The sequence below is a fragment of the Sander lucioperca genome, chromosome 17, assembly GCF_008315115.2.
Source record: "Sander lucioperca isolate FBNREF2018 chromosome 17, SLUC_FBN_1.2, whole genome shotgun sequence".
NCBI classification, from domain to species: Eukaryota; Metazoa; Chordata; class Actinopteri; order Perciformes; family Percidae; genus Sander; species Sander lucioperca.
Genome location: NC_050189.1, coordinates 30,339,084 through 30,363,240, shown reverse-complemented (window position 1 = coordinate 30,363,240; position 24,157 = coordinate 30,339,084). Strand labels below are relative to the sequence as shown.

Here is a 24,157-nt window from a genome sequence, read left to right as displayed (position 1 = left end):
CTACAGAGTGAGACATCTCACTTCTGTTCCATCTTTGTTGGGAGTCGCACATGCTCAGTACCTAGGTAAGGACTACTAGCCAGTCAGAAGCAGAGTATGAGGGCGTGCAGTGACAGTAGCTAGGTAAGGACTACTAGCCAGTCAGAAGCAGAGTAGGAGGGCGTGCCATGCTAGCAGCTAGGCGAGCATTATAACGTGTGTTCCAAAGTGACCACGTTTGTCTCTGAAGTAAAGGCTGGACTACAATAGAGCTGTTTGGAGCAGTTTGTGAACAGTGTTTTCTGTTGGAGATGGTAAGTCCCTTTGGGGTGGACTTTGGGCTTTTTCACTTTGTAAACCTATAACATGCACAAAAAAGATATATAACACAATAAAGGAAAGGGAAAAAGCATACTATGAGCACTTTAAGTTTCTGGTTTCTGCTTGTAAAATGAAGGGGAGTTATTTGTTCTCAATACTTGATGTCTTAAGGTACATTTACTGTAGTTCCATTACCTTCACACATTATTTGATTTTTTTTTTTTTACCTTTCTGAAACATCAATTGCTCCCAGAAACCCTGCCTCCGCTGCCCTAATGATCATCTGCCAAACCTAAAGGAGCATTCCATCAGATAATTGCTCCCCAGAGCCGAGCTGAAATTGGCACCCTTTGAAAAATGTTCACCCCATTTTACGTGATCATGTAGCCGGTGGCACAGTGCAGGAAAAATGAACGGTGAGGGAGAGGGTGCTTTGAAAAGCTCTTTCTCTCTTTCATTTGCATTCCATTCCCTCTCCGCTGTGGTAGCTGCTGTATGCTGGGTCCTATTTTCATCTCATTTCATATGACATATCTGCAGCTCGCAGTCTGGAGTGCAGCCTGTGATTAAATATGGAAAAGGCTCCAGCTCTGCCTTCCAGCTACTCACGTCTTAGCTGAGGTGTTTCAGGAGCATCTGATAGGGAATGTGGTCAGTAAGATTTAATGGCTTCACTCTCACAAACATATTGTGACTGCATTACAGACTGATTTCAGCATTTTTTTTAATCTTTGGGCCTCATGCAAGGACCTTTTTCATATTCTTATATATAAACTTGTCTTACTTTTATCTGAGGTATGTTCGTACGAGTTCTTCAAGTCGATTTCACCAAACTTTGTTAATGGCTAATTTATTGTTTTTTTCAATCTGGACCCTATTTTCCTATGCATTGCTGTCTGCGTCTAGCCTGGTTAGACCTAAAACCAATCAGAGCGATGAAAGAGATGACGCTTCAATGTTATCGTGTAAAGCCCACCTCAACGGCTGTGATTGGTGCCTCGATTTGGAAAAATTGGAAATGGGCTTGAATGGGCTCTTGGCCAGACGGACTTGCAGAGCAAATGTGAACAAAAAGCTTTGAAATTTGTCCAGTATTGAGCAAGACCACTGTAATCGGCAGTGGTGAACCAAGCTGCAACGTAATCCTATAGGGCAAATGTGCATCATCAATTACCGTCCACTAAAAATGCTGTTTTTGCCACTGACAGGCTCAGATTATTATTCTAAGTGTGTCATGAATCCCCGGCCGTAACACTGAGTGATTGTGTCTGTTTTATTTGTCTTTGTCTAGTAGTATGCTTGATGTGTTATGTCTATTCTGTGAGTGTGTCTCCCTCTATCTCTCCCCTGAGAGGGCGTGCCTGGCCTGGGTTTACCACACACCTGGCGCTAATCCAATCACCACAACTGAACCTCATCCGCTTGTCGAAAGAAGTATGTAAGGAACAGCCAGACATCCAGTCCCTGCCGGATTGTTATGAAGTACTGCGTCTGTTAAACCATTACCAGTATAGCTTTCGATGCCAGCCTGTTTCTGCCAGTTTAGCTCTCAATTTCTTGCAAGTGTTTTTTGTCTGCAACTGACTCTTGATCTCTCTGTCATAGCAAAGCATTCTCCAATCTCGGTTCTGGAGACCCTGTCGCCTACCCACACCCTCTGGATCTACCCTCATTCGGATCAAGACCCACACTCAAGTCCGCCAGCCATCTCTGTACTGGAACCCAGCTGGACTCTTCTATTCAGTCTGTTTGCACACTTCTGGTCTGTAAATAAACTGCTTGACTCACTCTCATGGTCCGATCTGCTTTTGGGTTTTACTACAGCAAACCTGACAAAGTGCCTGACAACATTATGGAAAGGATCCCTACAGAGGTCGACCTTTTAGAGTAAGATCCTTTTGTGTAAAACCAAACTCACCAGACTCCATTTAAATAATCAATACTTTTAGCGTGTATAGAGCCAGCATATTTATTACATGTTAAATGGGTGAATTAAGGGTTTATTTCAACCAAACCAGAGTGGTGATTGTTGGAGCAGCGGAAAGACGAACCAAGACGGCTTTTGATATTTATTTTGTTTCTGACAACTTTAAATTAAGTGCATTTTCTGATGACAAAATTCATGTTTATTTAAATGGAGTCGGGTGGGTTTGGCAATAGCCATTTTGGGGCTGTTTCATGTTAAACAACTTTAACAAAAAGGTCTATTTCTGTAGGAATCCTTTTCATAATGTTGTCAGACACTTAGAATAATAATCCGAGCCTGTCAGTGGCAAAAACAGAACTTTTAGTGGACGTAAATTGAATGTGCACAATTAACGTTAAACATTAACGCTACATTGCAGCTTGTTTTGGCAGTGATCTTACTTAATACTGCATACATTTCAAAGATTGTGGGGGCGCTGTCGAGCGATGAGCGAGTAGGACACACTCACCGGTAGCTCCGGCAGATTTTAAGTTTAAAACTTAATTTCGACAAAACCATGCGAATGACAACTTGAGAAAATTATCAAAATATAACCTAATCCCTCTGAGAGAAAAGAAGACCGTGGAAAATGCCGAAAAAGATCAATGCGAAGGTGGACTTGAACGATGAAGCAGGCCCAAGTGAAGCCTCGGGTTGACTACAGAAGCAAATGCTGGAGGGGCCGCCCATAGAGCAGACGACGACGACGTGCTGGAGGCTATAGCATCGCTCCACTCAGAGCTAACACTCGTCAAGTCAGAGATTTGTAAGAAAATTGAAGCTGAGATCTCAGAGGTTATCACTACATTGAGAGGAGAGATAGTAGCACTAAGAGCCGACAATGACAAAGCGATATCGGTGCTAAAAGCCCAGATGGACTCACAAAACCAAACTTTGAAAGAGCTAGCTGACTCGGCTAACGGTACTTCGGACACACTGCAGGAGCTGGAAGACTCTCAGAAAAATGTCTTGACCTGGAGGGCCACTTGAAGTGACAGAACTTGAGAATGGCTGGAATTAAAGAGGGTGAATGAACATGGCCTAAAAACGAGGGATTTTGTGGCTCAGATGTTAAAGGAGGTATTACACCTTGAAGAAGCACCAGAGGTAGACCGAGCCCACAGAGCCCTCTGGAGACGACCCGGCAACAGCGAGCCCCCTCGACACCTCGTTGCAAGGATACATTACTGTTATGCTTATGAAGACATAATTCAGAAGGTGATGTCCTCCAAAAATCTGACATTCCGGGGCCAACGGATCCAAATTTTCAGAGACTTCCCACTTGAAGTGGTAAGATGCCGAGCTGCATTCACGCCAGCTAGGAGGATGCTACGTGACAAACCCGGGGTCAGATTTGGACTTTTGTATCCAGCGAAACTCCGGGTGTCACACAACGGGTCAGAGAGGTTCTTCACGGATCCGGAGGTATGCCGAGCGGCACTTCGGACCTTCAGGTGAAGTATGAGTAGGAAGACTCATCATAATGGAACCCCAGATAATGTAGACTTTTCATTCCTACGGGGAAAAACTGAGAACGAGGTCTCTAACAGGAGCCTCATGCAGGTGAACATGGAAGGCGGATCTTGCAGAGGGTTATTGTTTACATGTAAGGTTAACGTGCACTGTTACTGTTTATAACGCATTTGGGCTCTCGTGAAATTAATAACTACTTGATAATTACTATTTTTCTCTTATGATTTCCTTACTGGATGTTATCGATAGGCAAATAAGCTTATCTTTCAAGCTGAGTTGGAAATTATTTAAGGGTGTTACTTAAGCAGGAAACTCAGGGAAGGACTTAATAACAACAATAATATTTTTTGAAATATGACTAAGACCTTCTCCCTTAAATGACCCAACTAATAAATAATTAACACCTGTTTCCTTAAATGACCCAATTAATATATTTACCAGTAATCATGGTTTTGGGTTTATTAAATATCTGTGGAACTACACACGGACAGGATGACTGGGATTAAGAAGTGGTGGACTAGTAGGTGGTGGGGAAGTTGGACTTCTGGGAAGGAGGGCTGGTCCCACTTCCAGAAGTTTGACTATAGGAGCGTTCAGAGGAAGTTGAGTGTTTTTGTTGTTTTGTTAGACTTATTCAGGGTGGGATGGGCAGGGGTGCTACTTAGACTACATTTTATACTGATAAATGTCACTGCATCAGAATTTGCAATAAAAGACTGATCTGTCAGTATGGCTGCAGCCACTGTTGAGGTAGAAGGACACATAGGAACGGGGGAAAATTTAACTTTTTGCTCATGGAATGTGAATGGAATTAATGAGCCAGTAAAAAGGGGAAAGGTCTTGTCTCATCTGAGAGAATTACAGGCGGATGTGATCTTCTTACAGGAGACAAATCTAAAAAATGAGGCTCATGGGAAAATTAGAACAAAGTGGATAAGTCAAGTATACCATTCCAAGTTTTCAGCAAAGGCTAGAGGAGTGGCTATAATAATTCACAAAAATGTTCCTTTTCTACACAAATCTACGATTGCAGATAAAGAGGGGAGATATATTTTGGTCATAGGTGAGATACACTTCACACCAATTACATTACTGAATATCTATGGACCAAACTTGGATGACTCAGAATTTTTCAGGAAAACTTTCAGCCTGATCCCAGATACTTCTACTACAAATCTGATTATTGGGGGGGATTTTAATATGGTCCTGGATACTTATTTGGACAGATCATCAACTCAGAGGGTAGCACCATCTAACGCTTCTAACTTTTTGAGTACGTTTATCAAAAATACAAACCTATTTGATGTGTGGAGAACATTAAACGTGACAGGTAGAGAGTATTCATTTTACTCTCGGGTTCACAATGTATACACCAGAATTGATTATTTTCTGTTGGATGGTAAACTGATGTCTGGAGTTAATAATGTCAAATATCACAACATTATCATCTCTGACCACTGTCTTGTTTCTGTTTCGTTGGGGCTGCTTGGAGGGGACGGGAACTCATATATCCTGGAGGTTCGATCCCTAACAAGGAAACAGTTTTGTGAGTATTTAGAGACTCAGATAAAGTTGTTCGCCAATTCTGTTATGGGAGACTTTCAAGGCGTATGTGAGAGGATGTGTTATCTCCTTTCAATCCTCACAGAAGAAAGGCAGCAGATTAGAACAAGCACAGTTAGAAGAGCAAATACAAAAATTTGATGCAGAAAACGCCACTCAACCATCTATGGAGACACATAACAGAATCTCAGCCCTTAAATACCAGCTCAATCGGATACTTCATGAAAAAATGTGTAAAGCCTTCACATTCATTAAGCAGACCTATTTCGAATTTGGGGATAAACCACACAAACTACTAGCAAGACAGCTGCGGAAAAGGGAAGGCGATAGGACCATCCACACAATAACATCAGAATCAGGTGCTCCTCTTACTTCACATAAGGATATAATAGAATACATTTCGTCATTTTTACGAAAAATTTTACATTTCCCAAGCATGTGCGCCTGAGGCTATGAAACAATTTTTAGATAAATGTAATTTACCTACACTGTCAGAGAGGGATCAGAGTGCCATACAGCTGGAAATTACAGGGGAGGAGATACGAAGAACAATCAATTCCTTAAAAGAGCCCGGGGCCGGAGAGGATATGCAATGAGTTTTATAAAAAGTTCAGTAACATAATAACTCCATATTTACATAGAATGTACAAGAAGGCCTTTGAGAGCGGCACACTACCACCAACATTAAATGAAGCTACCATAATGCTTATTCCAAAGAAAGGGAAAGACTTAAAGTTCATACAGGCCAGTGTCTTTATTAAACACCGAACAGAAAATCTTGGCTAAATTCTTAGCAAGAAGACTCAGTCCGCACATGGCCAAATTGATGCACCCTGATCAGACAGGGTTTATCCCAAACAGGCACTCGTTTCATAATTTCAGGTGCCTCTTCAATATTATGTACTCCCCCAGACACCCTAAGGAAGATTTGCTCATTTTAAGTTTAGATGCCGAAAAGGCTTTTTATTGTGTAGAGTGGTCTTACCTTTATGCTGTGCTAGGAACATTTGGATTTGGCTCAAGATTTATTGCATGGATTAAATTACTATACACAAATCCTAATGCCTTACTAATCGGACAGTTTCAGATGCATTTAATTTGCACAGGGGCACTAGACAGGGGTGCGCTCTCAGTCCCTTGCTGTTTGCACTTGCAGTAGAGCCCCTTGCTGTAACGATTCGTGCAAACGGTGAGGTTCATGGTTACAACACGGAATACACTTCAAACAAAATATCGCTTTACGCGGATGATATTTTGATGTATATAACTAGGCCACAGACTTCTATGCCGGTTCTATTGGAGACAATTGAACTGATTAGTTCCTTCTCGGGATATAGGATAAACTGGGGGGAAAGTGAGTTGATGCCTGTGCGTTGCGGAGACTCAGCTGTGCTTGAACAGGTTCCATTCAAATTGGACAAATTCACATATTTGGGGTTAGAAATCACAAAGAAATATAACTATTTGAAGCTAATTTTATGGCTATATTGAACAGGTTTAGGAATAAATTGGAGTTTTGGAAAACCATATATATGGAACTATAAATCCCATAGGATCACGAAGGGGCATCTGTACAAGGTAAGACAAGTGGTGGGCTGGCCCTTCCGGATTTTATGCGTTATTACTGGGCGGCAAACGTCCGTTGCACCTCCTACTGGTTGGATGAGACTATTGCGCTCTCCAGCTGGCTGGACATGGAACGGGAGGATTGTCTTCCCTACTCGATTGGGGCTATCCTAATGTCTCCCATTCGTCTCAAAAAATCATACTACAATTATAATTCATAGCACCATTCAGATCTGGAAACAAATAGCAAAACATTTTAAGCTTAGAGCTCTATCCTTTACACTGCTTGTATCAGCAAATCCGTCATTTATTCCTTCAATTATGGATGGAGCCTATGATCAATGGAAAGAGTTTGGACTCTGCTTTGTTGGGGATTTATATATTCGGGGTGTGTTTGCGTCTTTCCAGCAGCTTCAGGAGAAATATGGACTGTCAAAGAAAGATTTCCTTAGGTACCTACAGATCAGACATTTTGTGAAGACTCATCTGGACAATTTTGAGACTGCAACACCTGATAAGTTGGACCAATGTCTCAGAGACTGTATAGTAGAAAAACATGCAATTTCATTTATATATGATGTGTTACAAGAACATGAGCAAGTGAATATGGAGGGTATAAAAAAGGACTGGGAAAAAGAATTAGGGATGGGAATAGCAGAGGACACCTGGGACAAAGGTCTGAAATATGTTAATATGTGCTCCCTTAATGCCAGACACTGTCTGATCCAGTTCAAAATGTTGCACAGGTTGCATTATTCAAAGGTGAAGTTACATCAAATTTTCCCAGATGTGTCCCCAATTTGTGAAAAGTGTAACCAAGCAGATGCAGATTTACTACATAGTTATGCACTATGTCCTAAGCTACAGGAATTCTGGGTGGCAATATTTTCTATTCACAGGTTTTTAAAGTTTAAATAAGACCGGATCCACTTTGGGTTATACTGGGTGCATCAGAACACTCACACAAAAACTACAGACCACACAGCTCCATCTCCTGTCCTATGGCCTCTTCTGCGCAAAGAAACGTATTATTTTTTTAATGTAATTTTTTATTTTTTGTGTGGTTGTTGTTCTTGTTTTCAGTTACTTGTATACCTATGTTGTTGTTTTATTTTGTTTGTCTGTTGGTGTTATTTGTGTAATGCTGGGCCTTTATGGCTTTGTACGGTTTGTCTTTTGGTTCAGTATTTGAAAAGAAGCAGGATTTCCGTTCCACAACAACTGTATTACTGTTTTTCTTATGCTTCATAATAAAAATATTTGAAACAATTTCAAAGATTGTTGTTTCCATCAGTCACTTAGACACAAAAACATAAAAACAAAGTTACCCTTTAACTATGCAAACTTTTCATGAATCGTTCGTTTCTGCCTGATGAATGCCACCGGTTCATGAGGAGTTTCATGTTCATAATCGATGGCCCTAAAATTACCCTGTGAACCTGTTAGCTCTGTTTGTGTGCAAGTTACATTTTTGAAAATGATACCAAATAGTAAAAACTTCACACTTCACAGTAGAAAATCAGGATTAGGAGTGAAGTATGGAGAATGAAGTGACACATATGTTGTCAGTCTTTTAGGCTTAGGAATAAATAAAATAAACTACTACCATGTTAAAATAGGAAATTACTTCAATCCAGGATGTAGCAGAGCTACAGAGCTGTTCTAACCTGCAATGAGTTACCAGCAGGTGGATAATGACAGGACAAATGCATGCAAACACTGTGGAAGTGTGGAATAATAGAATGTAGAAATGTTTAAAGCTTTAGTGCGCAACTATTTCATATTAATGAACGTCCATTAAATTCAAGCCATTGCCAAATGAGTTGATACAAAGCTAATTAAGACTATCAGCTCCACACAACTCTCTCTGTATTTCTCAGTATGACTATGTTCAGAAGATTGTGGCGTCCGGCGAGTTTTGCGCGTAGATATTTGAGTAAAGATAATTACCCCTTCTGAAGCGTTCATCATGTTTTTTTTCAATCCTCTGTGTTAGCAACTGCTCGGAGGAGGGGTGGGGGCGGCCCGCGATCACGGAAGGCTTGTATCATGTGGATGCAACGACAGTGTTGTTGTCATTACTTAGACTTCCTCGTGGGGGCGACAGAAACTACGCACTATAGCTTTAAGTCTTTTTTTTCTCCTATTTTTGAAGTTTATTCTGTAACATAGGATATTTAAACTCCACAATCATTTAGATAAAGATCATTTGTGGAATTCGCAAATTTTCTCATATATTTCGAAATTTCTCTTTCAAATAATTTTGAATTTCGAAGTGCAGAGAGGGATTGGAACCGGCATTTATACCACGTTGAGTCTAAATATAACTTCAAAATGACAGACAATATATCTAAGCCCGTCACAATACAGTCTGCATGGAGTGCTGTAGAAAGTGTCCCTCTGGTGCTATTCATTTTGGGGATCCTACTTTAGAACGGCTGAAGGAATCTGAGGCACTCAAGAGGGGCCTCTTAAGTGGCTCATATTCTTTCAACCTTTCTAAATGAATATAATCAAGTCATTTGAGTAAATATAATCTGAGAAATCTAAATCATTAAAACGTTTTAGAGACTGTCAGTCAACTGCAAGTTGTCTTGACAACTGCGTATTAGGAATTATGGTTTGAGAAGCATTTGTCATTTGTTGAAAAGATGTAAATGCATTCGTCTCTCCAAGACGCTTACTGCTGTGAATACATTCCATTCCATTCTGTGAAAACGCTGAAGAAAGCCTCTCTCATCTGTCGGATTGTTTCATATAACACCTTCTTTCACTTTACTCCTCCCATTGTGCACCTACATTAGTAAGCAGTAGGTATGATCTGAAATATCCACTCACTGTCTGATTCTCTTAACTCATCCATGGTACAGTAAAATAAAACTGTAATTAGTTGTGTGGGTAAGCGAGCAGTGTCAGTGAAGATGCAAAAAGGTCTTTTCAGACGGTAAGCGACACTTCGCCTGCGTAGTCGCTTGGATCGCGGGGTCTCATTGTGCCCCTCATGTGAACAGACAGGCAGATAACGCTCCGTGAGTAAACGCCAGGCGATCAATGCATGGAAATCATTGGGATTCTGTGCACTACTGTATCAACTGAATGACAGTTGCGGTGGTATCATATATCCCTAATTACAGGTCGATTTACAAAAAATAGTGGCAATCCAATTTTTCCTAGTCTTACATTGCCAGACCTTCCTCCACAGCACTGCGGAGGAGTCTTGCTTTGCTAGTCCACACAGCTTTCTGGGATAGGTGAAAAACGTGCTCTGGTTTATTGGCATTTCTTTAAACCAATCACAATCGATGTGGGTGGCGCTAAGTACCGGACGGAGCCATGGTGCCGCTGCAAAATAGCCTCGGGAAGGAACTTGTTTTGGTGGAACGTGTGTACTTTCAAAAGTTGTTTTTGTCATGCAACAGAAAACTCAGATTGGACAGATAGTCTAGTTTGCTGTCTGGATTTACCGGACCGCAGTTAGTCACCATTAATACCACTGTAGTTTAGAATGCCAACACAAAGAAAGCAGAAGGTAACAGACATCCGGCGGAATTCCCGGCGGCACCTGAACAATCACGGAAATGAAACGTCGTCGATAAAGACTATATCTTTCCTAACCACAGACTGTTGTTTTTTATAGCTAAAGTTAGCTAAATTAGCATAGCCGTAAATCTATAGGCTCATTTAAGTTCAAACTTGACACTAACTGATACATCCAAACTGTGTTCGAAATCGTTCCCTATCAGGGAAATAGTGCACTATATAGTGTGTTCGCCATTTTGTAGTGGTGTACGAATTCTCCGCGGTTAATTTCATTCACTATATAGTCCACTAATGAATACCCACAATGCACTGCTAATTTGAGTGTACATACGATGTACCCTACATTTTACTACTGTAAACCACAATGCAATGCGGCCGTGTTTTCCCCGAGGACAAGAAGAAGCAGAAGAAGCGGAAGAACCCGCGAAAACTAAAAAGGATAAATGGAGCGGGCTTACGTTTCTAATCAGTGGAAATGTAACATGCAACCAATATACAACCTTTTATTATTCTCCAGAGTGCTCGGTTTGTTTCAGGGACGTATTAAAGTATTTTAGTTTGGGTTTGTTTACATGAGGCTGGGTGCACCCGCCTCAATCACACAAACAACAGGCGCATTTACTGACGTAAGTCACGCAAGGATGTGTTTTCAGTGTAGTGTCCGAAATCTCGTTTGGTCGTATAGTTCACTAGTTAATAAACACTATATAGGGAATAATGAGTGAGTGAATGAGGGAACGGTTTCGAACACAGCTCCAGTCTTGTGCTGTCTGACAAGCAAAAGCCCCACTGTCTTTGTCCTGATAACGGTTTAAAAAACAAACAGCAAGAATCAGTCAATCATGTTCATTGATTTGCACTGCGCGCCGCTCTCGTAGGAAAAAGTACCACACAATTCAACTCTTGCAGCAGGCGGGCATGGGATGAGCACAAACGAGACAATTTCAAGGGATTGCGCCCGCTTCTCGCGCCTCCTTCCTGCCCACTTGCCTCTCATTGGGAGGAATATGAAATATGCACTATTCCAGAACACAGGACCTTCTTCCTGTAGTTACTTTCTTGATCCCGCCCCAGACACATCTGACCAATAAGCGGAGTGAACATTCTTGCGTGGTTTGTAGAAATGCATTTTAGTTTGTGTGATGTGTGAAACGAAACGAAACCAAGTTTACAAACTCATGAACCGATTCAGACCAGAGAAAACAAACTATAGGTGTAAAAAAAAAACATCCTGTACATTATTGTAAATGAAAATGTCTTAAATCTCATCTGGATTTTATCTGGATACACTTAAAACGACAGAACTGTATAATTAAGCACTGCCACACTTTTCACAAATAACACAGAGAAGCCTTAAAATAACACCATCAGTCTGTTATTTATGACTTACACCGGATAATATATCTTAGGAGGTTAAGCATAAATTATATTGAGTGATGCAATTTCTAGTAAGAAACACATTTATCATGCATTAAAATAATAATTCCATGCTTTTATATTCCATTGGAAGACAATTTTGTTTTAATTTGTTGCATCATCTAGCTTTCGCAGGGCTTTGCCAGTTTAAATATAGCATTGATTAACCCTAAACATGTAAGGTGCTCGGCATTCACAAATGGTAGATGGTAACAGCAAGTTGGACCAATCAGAGATGTTGCTCTTACGCTTAGGATTGTGGTGTAGTGCAGTATTTCTCCATAAGATTGCAAATAAAACATGTTTTTGTTCAATACAAGGTTGATTTCACACAGACCTGTGTCTTCTACAGGAACATAAACCTTCGTTTCACAATCTCGTAGCTCGTTTTCAGTCTACCTTGGATGGTTAAGACAATATGGCTAATAATCAAAATCCTTATGGAGAAAATCAATGGGATTTTTACTTCCGGAACCACACTGTTTAGCTTTATACACAGATACCATTCACCCAATCAGTCAACACCACTATTCACCAAACATGTTCCTCCTCCCCTGCTCGACCTATTTCCTGAAAAACAACAGTCTTCCAAAGGGATGGAAGCCCTTTGAAAAAAGTTTTAGGCAATGTAACGATGGGATCACACCTGCAACGCCACATTGAGCCAGGGGCTTAAAGTAGTGGGGTCAATGGCCCATACTCTACTTTATACCCCCCCCCCCCCCCTCTTTGCTCAGACCACACCCATCTTCGACCTTGGCCTTCATTATGATCTCAACTACACACCTGTAAAGTTTTGGGTCCGCGTCTCCTAAATCTGTGACACCTAAAATGCTCACGTATATGTACAGTAGGTGTCTCCAAGACCACATTTTTCCATGATGACACATACACACACACACACACACACACACACACACACATATATATATAAAAAAAAAGACAATAAAAAAAAAAAAACAATACCAGCGTAGACAGTGCAGCCCCGCCAACAATGTTGGGCGCAGAATGGGCCCTTGCGAGCGATTCAGATTGCCACTGAATCCGCCACTAGAAATCTATATCAAAATATGCTTATTCCATATGAACTATATAAAAACTATTTACATGGATGAATTATTTCTTATTGTCTTAATTTGATATATTTTTGTCATATACAGATATCAGAACAGAAAAATACTTCACACTATATAACAGGTGCCTCGGAGAGGGGCTAGTAGGTCAAAAGTTGGGTTAGAGGGAAGAAACTCACACACGCTGTCTAACTTGCAAGAATAAATTTAATAGCTTGCAACGTTTCGGTACTAGACCATCATCAGGCAAATGGTATTACATACAGAAAAGCCATCTTCTATAGGAGGTGACTGTTTATCTGCACCAATCACCAATCTTCACATGAAATAAGGCAAAATGATAACATTTTTCACATTTCCATAACTATAGATAGCTCAAACTTAAAAACAACGCTCTCAGGCGCCAGGATAGCGCAGTTGGTAGAGCGGGCGCCCATATATAGAGGTTTACTCCTCGACGCAGCGGGCCCAAGTTCAACTCCGACCTGCGGCCCTTTGCTGCATGTCATTCCCCCTCTCTCTCTCTCCCCTTTCATTTCTTCAGCTGTCCGTTCAAATAAAGGCCTAAAAATGCCCAAAAAAGTTTCTTAAAAAAAAAATATATATATATACATATATAACACTTTCTATAGTAACAATAATATTTCATCCCAGAGAAATATATAATAGATAGATGTAGAGTTCTGTATAATGATTGCAAAAATTAAATGCATTCATAGATAGACATGTTCGCAAATCTTGCTGGTACCTTACACATACAAAACGTTGCCAGTTATTACATGTTTTCTTGCAAGTTAGACAGTGTGCGGGAGTCATATACAGATATGCCACGATGATTGCTGGTTAATATGCATGTTGATGTCCAATGTCAAGTCTCTATTTGATAATGTGACGAGATGATACAATATACGATAGGTAGTTTAGGCGCAGAATTTGTCAAGACCGAAAATCTGTAAGCCAAGCGAGCAGTCATGTCTTTCAAACATAAAAGGGCCCCTCATAATAGTGTGCAGTGGGGCCCCTCATAACTCCCTTAAACCACTGGCTGGTGACACAAAGATGTAGGCTTGTGAATTTCTGAGCAGAGTATATATATGAGTGTGAAGCCTGAGTGAGGGACACCATTGCCGAGTTTAATTGATGACAAAACTACCAGTAAGAACCAAGAAGTATTTAGATCTTTTACTTAATTAAAAGTACTAATACCACACTGTGTAAAAATACTCAGTTACAAGTAAATGTTAAGTCAAAGTATGTAAGTATCATCAGTAAAATGAACTGAAAGGATTAAAAGTAGAAGTACTCAATGCAGAAAAATACTCACATTGTAGAAAGTGTAACGGATCCAAACAGTTGTGTTTAATGGTCTAATCATTTCAGCTGGACTTGTAGGCCTGTACATTGTTGGTTAGTCTAATCAGATTTTATAAACTACATGCTTTTTCTGTGCAAAAGTCTTAATTTGTTAAGTTACTTGTAACTAAAGCTGTAACAGATGAATGTAGTTGAGTAAAAAATACAATATTTGTCTCTGAAATGTAGCGGAGTAGAAGTAGAAAGTGGCATGAAAAGAAAAGACTCAAGTAAAGTACAAGTACCTCAAATTTGTACTTAAGTACAGTACTTGAATAAATGTACTTAATTACATTCCACTACTGAAAACTACTGTGTGAGCACGAAGCAGATTGAAGCCATAATTAGGCTGCAATCCATGTTTGGAGAGCGTGAGCAGTTCGTTGATTTTTGAGAGGAAGCAAACATTACCCCACACAGTTTTCCTGTTTGATTATGTTTTGGAACATTATGAACATCCATCCAACAACTGGCAACGTTAGCTGACATAACAGGCAGAGACGCGGCGTGACTGAAATGCAAATTGCGCCTTTAGTCCCAAAAACTCAAGCAGCTAAATCAAGTTCTGTAGAAGAGATATACAAAAATAATGTAGCCTAAATATAAAAAAAACATATATATATATATATATATATATATATATATATATATATATATATATATATATATATATATATATATATATATATATATATTTCATCAGTGTTTTCATTAACAACATTATCCAATCACAAGTCTGAAAAAACTAAGCAAAGGAAATCCTACTGCTCACTCAAATCTGACAATTTATAGTTTTAAAATATTGATTACACTGATGCAAAACCTGTTCTGCACACACAGACCTCTCAAATCTGGACATTTCAATTGAAATCCAGATGTGTTTAGTGCTTTCTCAATAGTTTTGTCACAGATTAACTTCCGTACACTCCCTCCCCCTAACAACTGCTGATGTAAGATACTTCATATTTAAATTATTCAGGCTGTTCTCATGAACCATTCGTACATATAGCTACAAAAAGTAATTAACTGTAATTCGTATGTATTCCATGTATTTAAAGGTATACTATGTAACTTTTCCCTCTTCATTCCCCCTACAGGTTGTCTCATTGGAACAACAGCTCGCGCGGCTGTAGTTCCAATGAGACAACCTGTAGGGTACCTTTTAATGGTGCGCTTTCAAGCCGGAGAGCGGAGTTCACTTCACAAACAAAATACTTTCACCCAGGAAACGCTCGTTCGTTCCTCGGTAGTGTCTCATCTTTTTCCTTAACTTGGCAGCACATCGCCCCAACTCTCATCCTGGCTCCCAAACAAGTCCTGCATCAAATATAAAATCCTCCTTCTCACCTACAAATCCCTCCATGCCCTGGCCCCACAGTACCTCTCCGACCTCCTCCATCCATACACCCCACTCTGAAACCTGCGGTCCTCAGAGTCTGGCCTACTCTCCATTCCCCACACCAGACTCTACCTTAGTGTTGCAGCCCCATCCCTCTGGAACACCCTCCCTGCAGATATCTGAAATGCTACATCTCTGGACATTTATAAAAAACTCCTGAAACACCACTTGTTTACCACAGCCTACAACCTCCCTTAGTATAGCCACTATAATTCTGTAAAGTGTCCTTGGGTTTCATGAAAGCTGCTATATAAATAAAAGTTATTATTATTATTATTATTATTATTAATAAACTTAACAAGTCATTTTGGTGCCAAAACGTAACTGTCATCGCCACATGACGCTCACTTTTTATGGCTAAACTCCACTACCATCTGGCAGTGGCTGTAGCCAGCTCACAGTCACCTATTGGAGGCTAAACAACTGCCACTGGTAGCCTGCGTCCTGGAGCAGCCCAGCCTGTTCTCATGAACCATTCGTTCAAAAAGCTACAAAAAGCAAAACATACAGGACTTTCAAGCCAGAGAGTGGAGTTTGCTTCCCGGGGAAAACTAAAGCCTTTCACCCAGAAAATAAGTGTTCCCTAGGAGTGTTTTAATCAAAAACCATGGTCTTTTTCCTAATCTTAACTAGTCGTTTTGGAGCCTAATCTTAACTTTCGTCACGGCAAAACGTTCATATTTTGTGGACTAAATTTAACCGTAATGTCCGCCGAAACTACTGGCAGGTCACAGTGCTCTGTACCCGGCTCCAAGTCACCTATTTTTGGAAAACTGAACCACCAACTACCGCTGATACAACGGAGGTCTGTAGCCAGCGTCACAAAGCTCTGTAGCGGCTTAAACAGCTCATGAGCTCATAGCCAGCCGACGTCACGGACCACCCGGTGTCACGTGACCAGCCGGCAGTCTGCTAATTTAGTAGGATATCATACATTTTGGTGTGCATACATTTTTGTACAATATCATAGAGAATGTTCATGAGAATGCGTTGAGCGGCTAAATACAACGAGCAACTCTGATTTTATCACACTATAGACTGTTCACGTTACAGTGCTTTAAGTTACGTAGTTTAAAATACTTCTATTTTGGCTATGTAATATATGGTCTGTTGGTGAAGTAGCATCCCCACCGGGGATAAAAATAATTCAGCAGAGGCAGGGATATATTGATCAGAAAGTGGGAAATCCCATGTAATACAAACCACAGTCTTCTATCTAATCTTAAGTAGTTATTTTAGTGTCTAAACTTAACTGTCGTCGCCACAGGATGGTCACTTTTTGTCAGCTAAACCTAACTTCAACGGCCGCTGAAACGACCGTAACCTCACGGTGCACTGTACCCGGCTCACAGTCACCTTTTGTCGTTTAAATTTAACTGTAAAGACGGCTAAACTCACGCGACCGGTTGTCACATGAGCAGCCGACGTGCGCCATAAATTCGTAGGATATCTTGTTGTGCATAACTTTTCATACAATATTACACGATCCCGTTCATGAGAATGCTTTGAATTATTCCAATATACATAGGTCCTCAGTCAAACTGAATGAGCTGTATTTGTATAGTTTTTCCCAATAACTATTTCCCAGAGAGAGAAAGAAAACCTGTACTGTGAGGATGAGAAGTAGGTTAATGCTGCAGAGTAAATGAAAAATAAACAAAACACAATTCTATAAATTAAACCTATAAAATTCCCCACAAGTACCCATCGATTACAGTGCACACAGCAGACTACAGCATGGCAGCTTCTTTATGTTTTTCTCAGAGCCTCAGAAACCAAACAATGAACCAAACAATACACCTGTCTGAAATAATGATCCATAGTCCATCCAAGTTCTAATTTGGTTTTAGTAAGTGCACTTAGTAAGCTTAGTATTCTTCATCGTCTAATTTATTTGCATTTTGACAAAGAAATCTGAATTTAATCAAATTGCCACGAACCAACTGAAACATTGGCACACCTAAGCCTGTCCGAGCCCTCAGGGGCCTGGCCCCCCAAAGCAGTCGCACCATTTACATTGTCGGCAGGCCGGCCTTGATCATGGGGATGTGATGAAAATTGACAAACTAATTAAATTAAATTAAATGCCATATTTTGCCATACACAGAGGTAATGGGATAATGAAAACTGGCATATCAGTAATTTGAGGTTGTATTTTTGTTGTTGCAAGTTTTATAGTTCTTTCCACACCTTTTTTCTGCCCCTTTCCCGTTCGAGAATAATGGAGGCTCTGTTGGCAATTATAAAGTAAAGTTCCGACAGCAATTTGGGTGCAAATTCAGGAGGCTCGTCACTACCCACCATGAAGACCTATTTGCAGAAAGAACGAGCTCAAATCAATCAGAAGAGGGACCTTTCGAAAGATGCAACACATTCTCACTCCCATAGTGTCATATTTAGACGCGCTTGGTCGGGACCTTTGGCGTCACTTTTTGACGCTCTGGGTCGAGACTCTTGGCGTAATTTTTTGAAGCTCTGGGTCTGGACTATGGGCTTCACTTATGGGCGTCACTTTTTGACGCTCTGGGTCGAGACTGTTGGCGTCACTTTTTGAGTCGGGACGTACGTTTAGCTGACATGCGGCACAAGAACGGAACAGTTAGGTTTAGGAAAATATCGTGGGTGGGGTTATAAAATGTACGTTTCAGTGACACGCGGGACAAGAATGGAACATGAACCCCGGTCTCCTGGGTGAAAGTCCTGTGTTACGCACTACGCACTATAGCTTTAATATGAGTTTCGATTTTGCCACTACAGCTCCAGATCTTCTATTAGGTACAGTTTCATCAGTGCACTGGGTGTTACATGGTGTTAAAACATGTTGCCATCGTTTCTCTCTCTCTCCCAGTAAAGATACACATAGATATATATATTGCTTGGGCACACAGAGTCCAACATCTAAATGATTTCCAGATGTTCAGGAAATCACATCATAACAACTTTGTTTTTCCCAGACCATGAGAAGCAGGGCTATGCCATCTCTCCCTAGGTCATAGGTCAAAAACATTGGGGCCTCCGTCTCACAAACATATATGATCTTGAACAGATGTCCTCCATAGCACACATACAGAATACATGTTATGTAATGCACTGAGTAACAACTACCATTACAAAAGCATTTATGAATTGCATTTTATCAGAACACAGCATACTTTTTAAATCACTCCTAGTAATACTAAGTACGTAAGTCCCCTAGTAGTCTGGATCAACGGAAGTACATTTTCAAGATAAAGCCTGACATCCTTCCACTCTCTGTGTGTTGCTGTTCTCAAACTCCCTTCACTTTGGGAAACAACAACAACCTTCGAGCTAGCAAGCTACATGCTGAATATTGCGAGTTTTGAAGAAGGCCTGCTTGGTTCTTTCAGGGAATGATTGTAAAGATTTACAAAGAATATGTTTACGACATTTACTATCTAACTGGGACGTTTTGGGACTGATTGGGGATGTTCAAATTAAGCTTCATGAACCATTAGTTGTACTCGTTGACCCAACTAGATGGCGCTCTTGGTTTAAGGAAAAAAGGCACAAAGAATGGCAATTCAGTGTGCTCTCAACCCTTTGTTGAACAGAGAGCACCATCCATTGGGCTCAGAAAATACAGAACATGCTTCACGAAGCCTCATTTGGACATCACTACCAATTGGCGGGGATTGCTGTAAACACGGCGGGGTACAAATGTTCCACCAAATCAAGTTCCTTCCTGAAACCATTTTACAGAGCCACTGTCGCTGCGTCCGAAGCTTAGCGCTACCCAAGGCGATTGTGATTGGTTTAAAGAAATGCAAACAACCCAGAGCGTATCTGTGGTTTAGCCAGACCTTACTCCATAGCGCTGTGGAGGTAGGTCTGGCAATGCGAGACTAGTCCCCTAGTAATACTGTTCCTGTGTAAATGGGGCTTTAGTGTTTCTTTATTTGATGTTCCTACCTCAGGACTTGTAAAATCCGGGCTACAGCCCTGAATCGCAGAAACAGGCTACACAAGACCTAGCACATGGAATATGCTTGGCCACTCTAGTCAGTCAATACAAGTGATCAGCTGATCGATAAGCTAATTGACATGCATGCTGTTGAGTCTTGCTGACCTGAACCAACTGCAGTCAGTAAGCAGCATGTTAGTGCTGACGCACAGTAGCCTACTAACTAGGGATGTAACAATACACTCAACTCCAGTTCGATACGAATAACTTTTAAGAACAACTTTACTTTTACCAGTCGTTTGCTGTTAAACGACAAAAAGAAGAAACATTAGAAGGCAGAAGGGTATTTTACAATAACATTGAACGTAACACATGCTTACGGAGCCGGACCCAAACGCAACACTAAGTCCCGTCATGCTTTCTCAAAGTGCAGCGAGTCCTCTGTGTCTTTAGCTGCAGACTGTTGTACATCCCGGTGTAATGCTTTCCAGTGAAATACAGTCACACTTTACACCGTTTAACTGTCAGCACGTTTAACCATGTTTAAGCCAGTTAACGTTACTAGCTAAAGGTATGCTAACGTAACCTGCTGTGTAATGTTAGCTAGCGTCACGCCCTGGGCTGTTTAAAAAATTGCATCGCGATTTATTTTTTGTCAATCGGTTGTAATCTTTGCAAATTAAAATCGATTTTTGACAGATTCAGGAGGCATTGTTACATCCTTACAACTGACTGAGAGAAGTCTGCATTCTAGCTACTGTATCTCTAACAATCGCAGAGCTGAGGAGAAGATGAGCATGACATCTGACCCGCTCAGATTCTCTGCCTACGCTGAAAATGACACAGTGTTGATGCTTAGGATGATTACAGCTACTGCTGGACATTCTACATGATGCTGTTGTAATGCATTTCTACCACACCTCTCAAAGCAATTGTCTGGTTTTGATATGCCTGGTAGGAAAGACGGACAACGATCACAAGATAATTCATTTTATGATATAGCATTTTCATTGGTATGACACGACAGCTTTGCTGAGATTTAGTTGTGATCGAAATTGCTAAATGACTATTTCATATTCCATTATATATGTTTGATTTAGAGTCAGTTGTTTTCATTTTTATTTAATCTGACAATTATGTTCTTGATTAACTGATCATTCATTTGGGCAATAAAATAGTGAAAATGTCCATTGCAAGTTCAGAGAGTCCAAGGTCATATTTCTTGTAGCAAATCATCACTAAAGAGAAGCTGGAAGTGGGGGATGGTTGGCATTTTTGCTTGACACAATGGGTTTATTTTTCTGTTATTCTTATCAGCTAGTTTGATTATATGTCAAATGAACATCTCACAACAATTGCTTCAGTTGTGATAATTGTCAGTAAAATCAAAGGTACAAAGGTACAACAGCAAGAGGTGAAGCAAGTGCTTGGATTCTTTTTTTGCCCTGGGTTCCATCTCTCAAGCTACATACAGTGTGCCTACCTTTTTGGTGGAGGTTGCAGTATGCAGCCTGAGGAGAAGACACTACACATGTGTAGTAATACAGCTACATGAGTAATACAACAGTCCTGCAATAAATCCAGTTTCCACTATTTTGTCCAGCCCATAAATCAATGTGGGTAGGCTAAATAACAAACACCTCTATGTATAATGTAATACGGTTTAACAGTACGACAAACTGAGCATTCTACATGTATAAAGGATTGATTGCAGGACTGTTGTATTAGACTGCTAAACTGGCAACTCGGTGTGTATGTACTAAATATATTCTTTCATGGAAAAGTGTCAAGTCTCTACCAAGGAAAGTAAACATGGTGTTAAGAGGTGTTAGTGCATTAACAATACAGAGGTTTGCATTTAATTTGTATTTCATTTTGTATTTACTACCATTATTATGGAAGTGTTATTTACGAGATTGATTCATCTATATACATACAGTATAAAGATATAGATATGCCCTGCATTTGTAACATGTATACATTCAAATTGTTTTAAATGCAGCTAAAATGGAAGGAGTCTCTGTCTGTCCGTCTATCCATCCATCTGTCTGTCTGTCTGTCCATCTGTCTGTTCGACAGACTGACAAACTGCTGTTTCTACACGCCGCCCCCTGCTGATTTTCAGGGATTTTTCGCTATAACGCTCTGATCAATACATGTAAACAAATAATGCTTTGCTGTAATGCCAGTTGACTTTTAGCAGCTAGCACCTAGCCTTGTCCAATGTGCTCCAGGCTCTGTGGACTTTTGATGCATTTGTGACTTTGTCTCTCCCCCTGACCCGCCTTTAGACCACTTTTATGTGTTCCAGGACCTCCTGCTTTACAAATCAAGCTCTGAATACAACACATGGAATGTACCTAACTTACACCGTAATGTAAAAGCCATTCCCCAGTCTAGAATATGTTATTTCATTTATTTTAACCCAAACCATCTGGCGACCCCCAGAAATTATCCCGCAACCCCCTTTGGGGGGTCCCGACCCCTAGGCTGAGAACAACTGATCTAGTATTCTCTTAGCGGACGCAAATATGACAGGACCCAAGGAAGTACAATGTCTCGTTTGGATGAGCGGCCGGTTCTCGAGACCGCAGTAAGCAGCAATACCGGAGATCAGGCACGCTTTGAATGGGCACTGCACTAGTATATACACATACACATTTTTAAGTACATGTTGTCACCCTCCACTCCTGAAACCTATGTTCTACTATAAACATGATTAATAACTTAATCACTTTAGACAGTAACTGTTATTTGCTGTCCTTCAAAGAACACTCCAGTCTTACATTGGGCAGGTCTAATTAATGACTTCCACTGACCAAATTATAGTCGCATTCTGACAGCAGTTACCAAGGCACAGTAGACTGGTATGAGCTTGTCACTGATGAAATCAGCGATGAAATGCCCATACAAAAGACATTTTGAATTTGAATCTTCATTTTGAATATTAGTTTGAGCTGGCATTTGCAGGTAATATTGACAATCTCCAAAAACATTAATTGGCACTGATCATTCTATTCAAATAGTATCATAGAAAATTGAGAGGAAAAAAGACAAAATTCCAACTGGACCTGTTCATAAACACCGTATTGGTTGCATTGACCTTCACTGAATCTGATGATTAACTTTGATTCGTGCAGGTGTGTGTTGGTAACTTACCGTCCGTCTGTGGCTGCTGAAAGGCTGCTGTCCTCCAATCCTAATCCCCGGGATGATGAGAATGAACATGGACAGTATATCTGCTCTCCTCCTCTCTCTCTCTCGCTCTCTCTCTCTCTCTCTCTTCTGGAGTGTGAGAATCTTGTCCTTTCTGTTTCCCCTCTTCCCGTCAGCAGCTGTGCATCTGTCAGCATCCACTGATCTCTGAGCTGCTTAATGCTACTACGTTCTCCTTTGCCTCTCTACACATTCTCTGCCCACTCTCTCTCTCTCTCTCTTTCACACTCTCTCTCTCTCTCTCTATTTCACACTCTCTCTCTCTCTCTCTCTCTCTCTCTCTCTCTCTCTCTCTCTCTCTCTCTCTCTCTCTCTCTCTCTCTCTCTCTCTCTCTCTCTCCCTCTCGCTCTCTCTCTGTCTCTCTGTCTCTCTCTCTCTCTCTCTCTCTCTCTCTCTCTCTCTCTCTCTCCCCCTTCGTGCTGTAAGACATTTGTTTTGGTTTCACACTGACATGCTCTCTCTCTCGCTCACACACGCACGCACGCACACATGCACACACGCACACACACAAACACACTGTCACCTTTACCTCCTATACATTTGTTTTGGTTGCGCACTGACATGCTCGCTCTCTCTCTCTCTCTCTCTCTCTCTCTCTCTCTCTCTCTCTCTCTCTCTCTCTCACACACACACACACACACACACACACACACACACACACACACACACACACACACACACACACACTGTTGCCTTTACCTCCTATCTCTCCACTGTTTCCAGTATTATCTCCACCTCGGCCTGATGCATTCTCTGAGGGACACACAACCCACTCATTTCCCTGAAAAATACATTTCAAGGCGAGATGAAAAAGGAAAATTATGAAAGTTTGATTGGCTGAAAACGGGATGTTGCCATGATTTAGAGGAGAAAAAAAAGACAGACGGAAGATGAATAAGAATGCAGAGTGGCAATTTTAGACAGATGGAAGAAGATTTGGATACTAGAATTTCTTATTACCGTAATAACGTGGAAACAATTAAAAAAGGAGTGCAAATTAACCACAGAACATTTGCAAAGACACATCAATTAAAGCTAAGCTACTGAAAAGAAAAAAACAATTACAATCCTGTCATTCTGATATGTGCAGGAAGTAAACAATCTGACACAGAGCCGCGGGAACATATTTTGAATTGGGGGTGCTGACAAATTTTCTAGAGTGATGTTTTCAGCCAAAGTCAACCACCACATACCAAACTGCATCTATCACAATTTACTGAACTGTATAGAGATTCAATTCATATAAATAGCCTATCCAAGACCGTAATTAGCCTGCCGTGGGCTACTGATCCCGAAACACCGGGAAATAATAGACCGTTATCGCTATTTAACCAAGTTAAATTTCTTTCATACCCATACTGTCAAGATG

The 24,157-nt window shown here is 40.7% G+C and overlaps 1 protein-coding gene across 2 annotated transcripts in view; it reads right to left on the bottom strand.

The window, feature by feature from the left end:
• The window catches only part of sstr1b (somatostatin receptor 1b), a 39,001-nt gene extending 15,988 nt beyond the window's left edge, over positions 1–23,013 (bottom strand). Inside the window, exon 1 of one of the 2 annotated variants that reach the window (XM_031290855.2) lies at positions 22,675–23,013. The gene's annotated coding sequence lies outside the window, so the exon portion shown is untranslated. The remainder of the gene's footprint in view (positions 1–22,674) is intronic. The other variant, XM_031290864.2, reaches the window with a different exon arrangement.
• Positions 23,014–24,157: the final 1,144 nt, after the last annotated feature.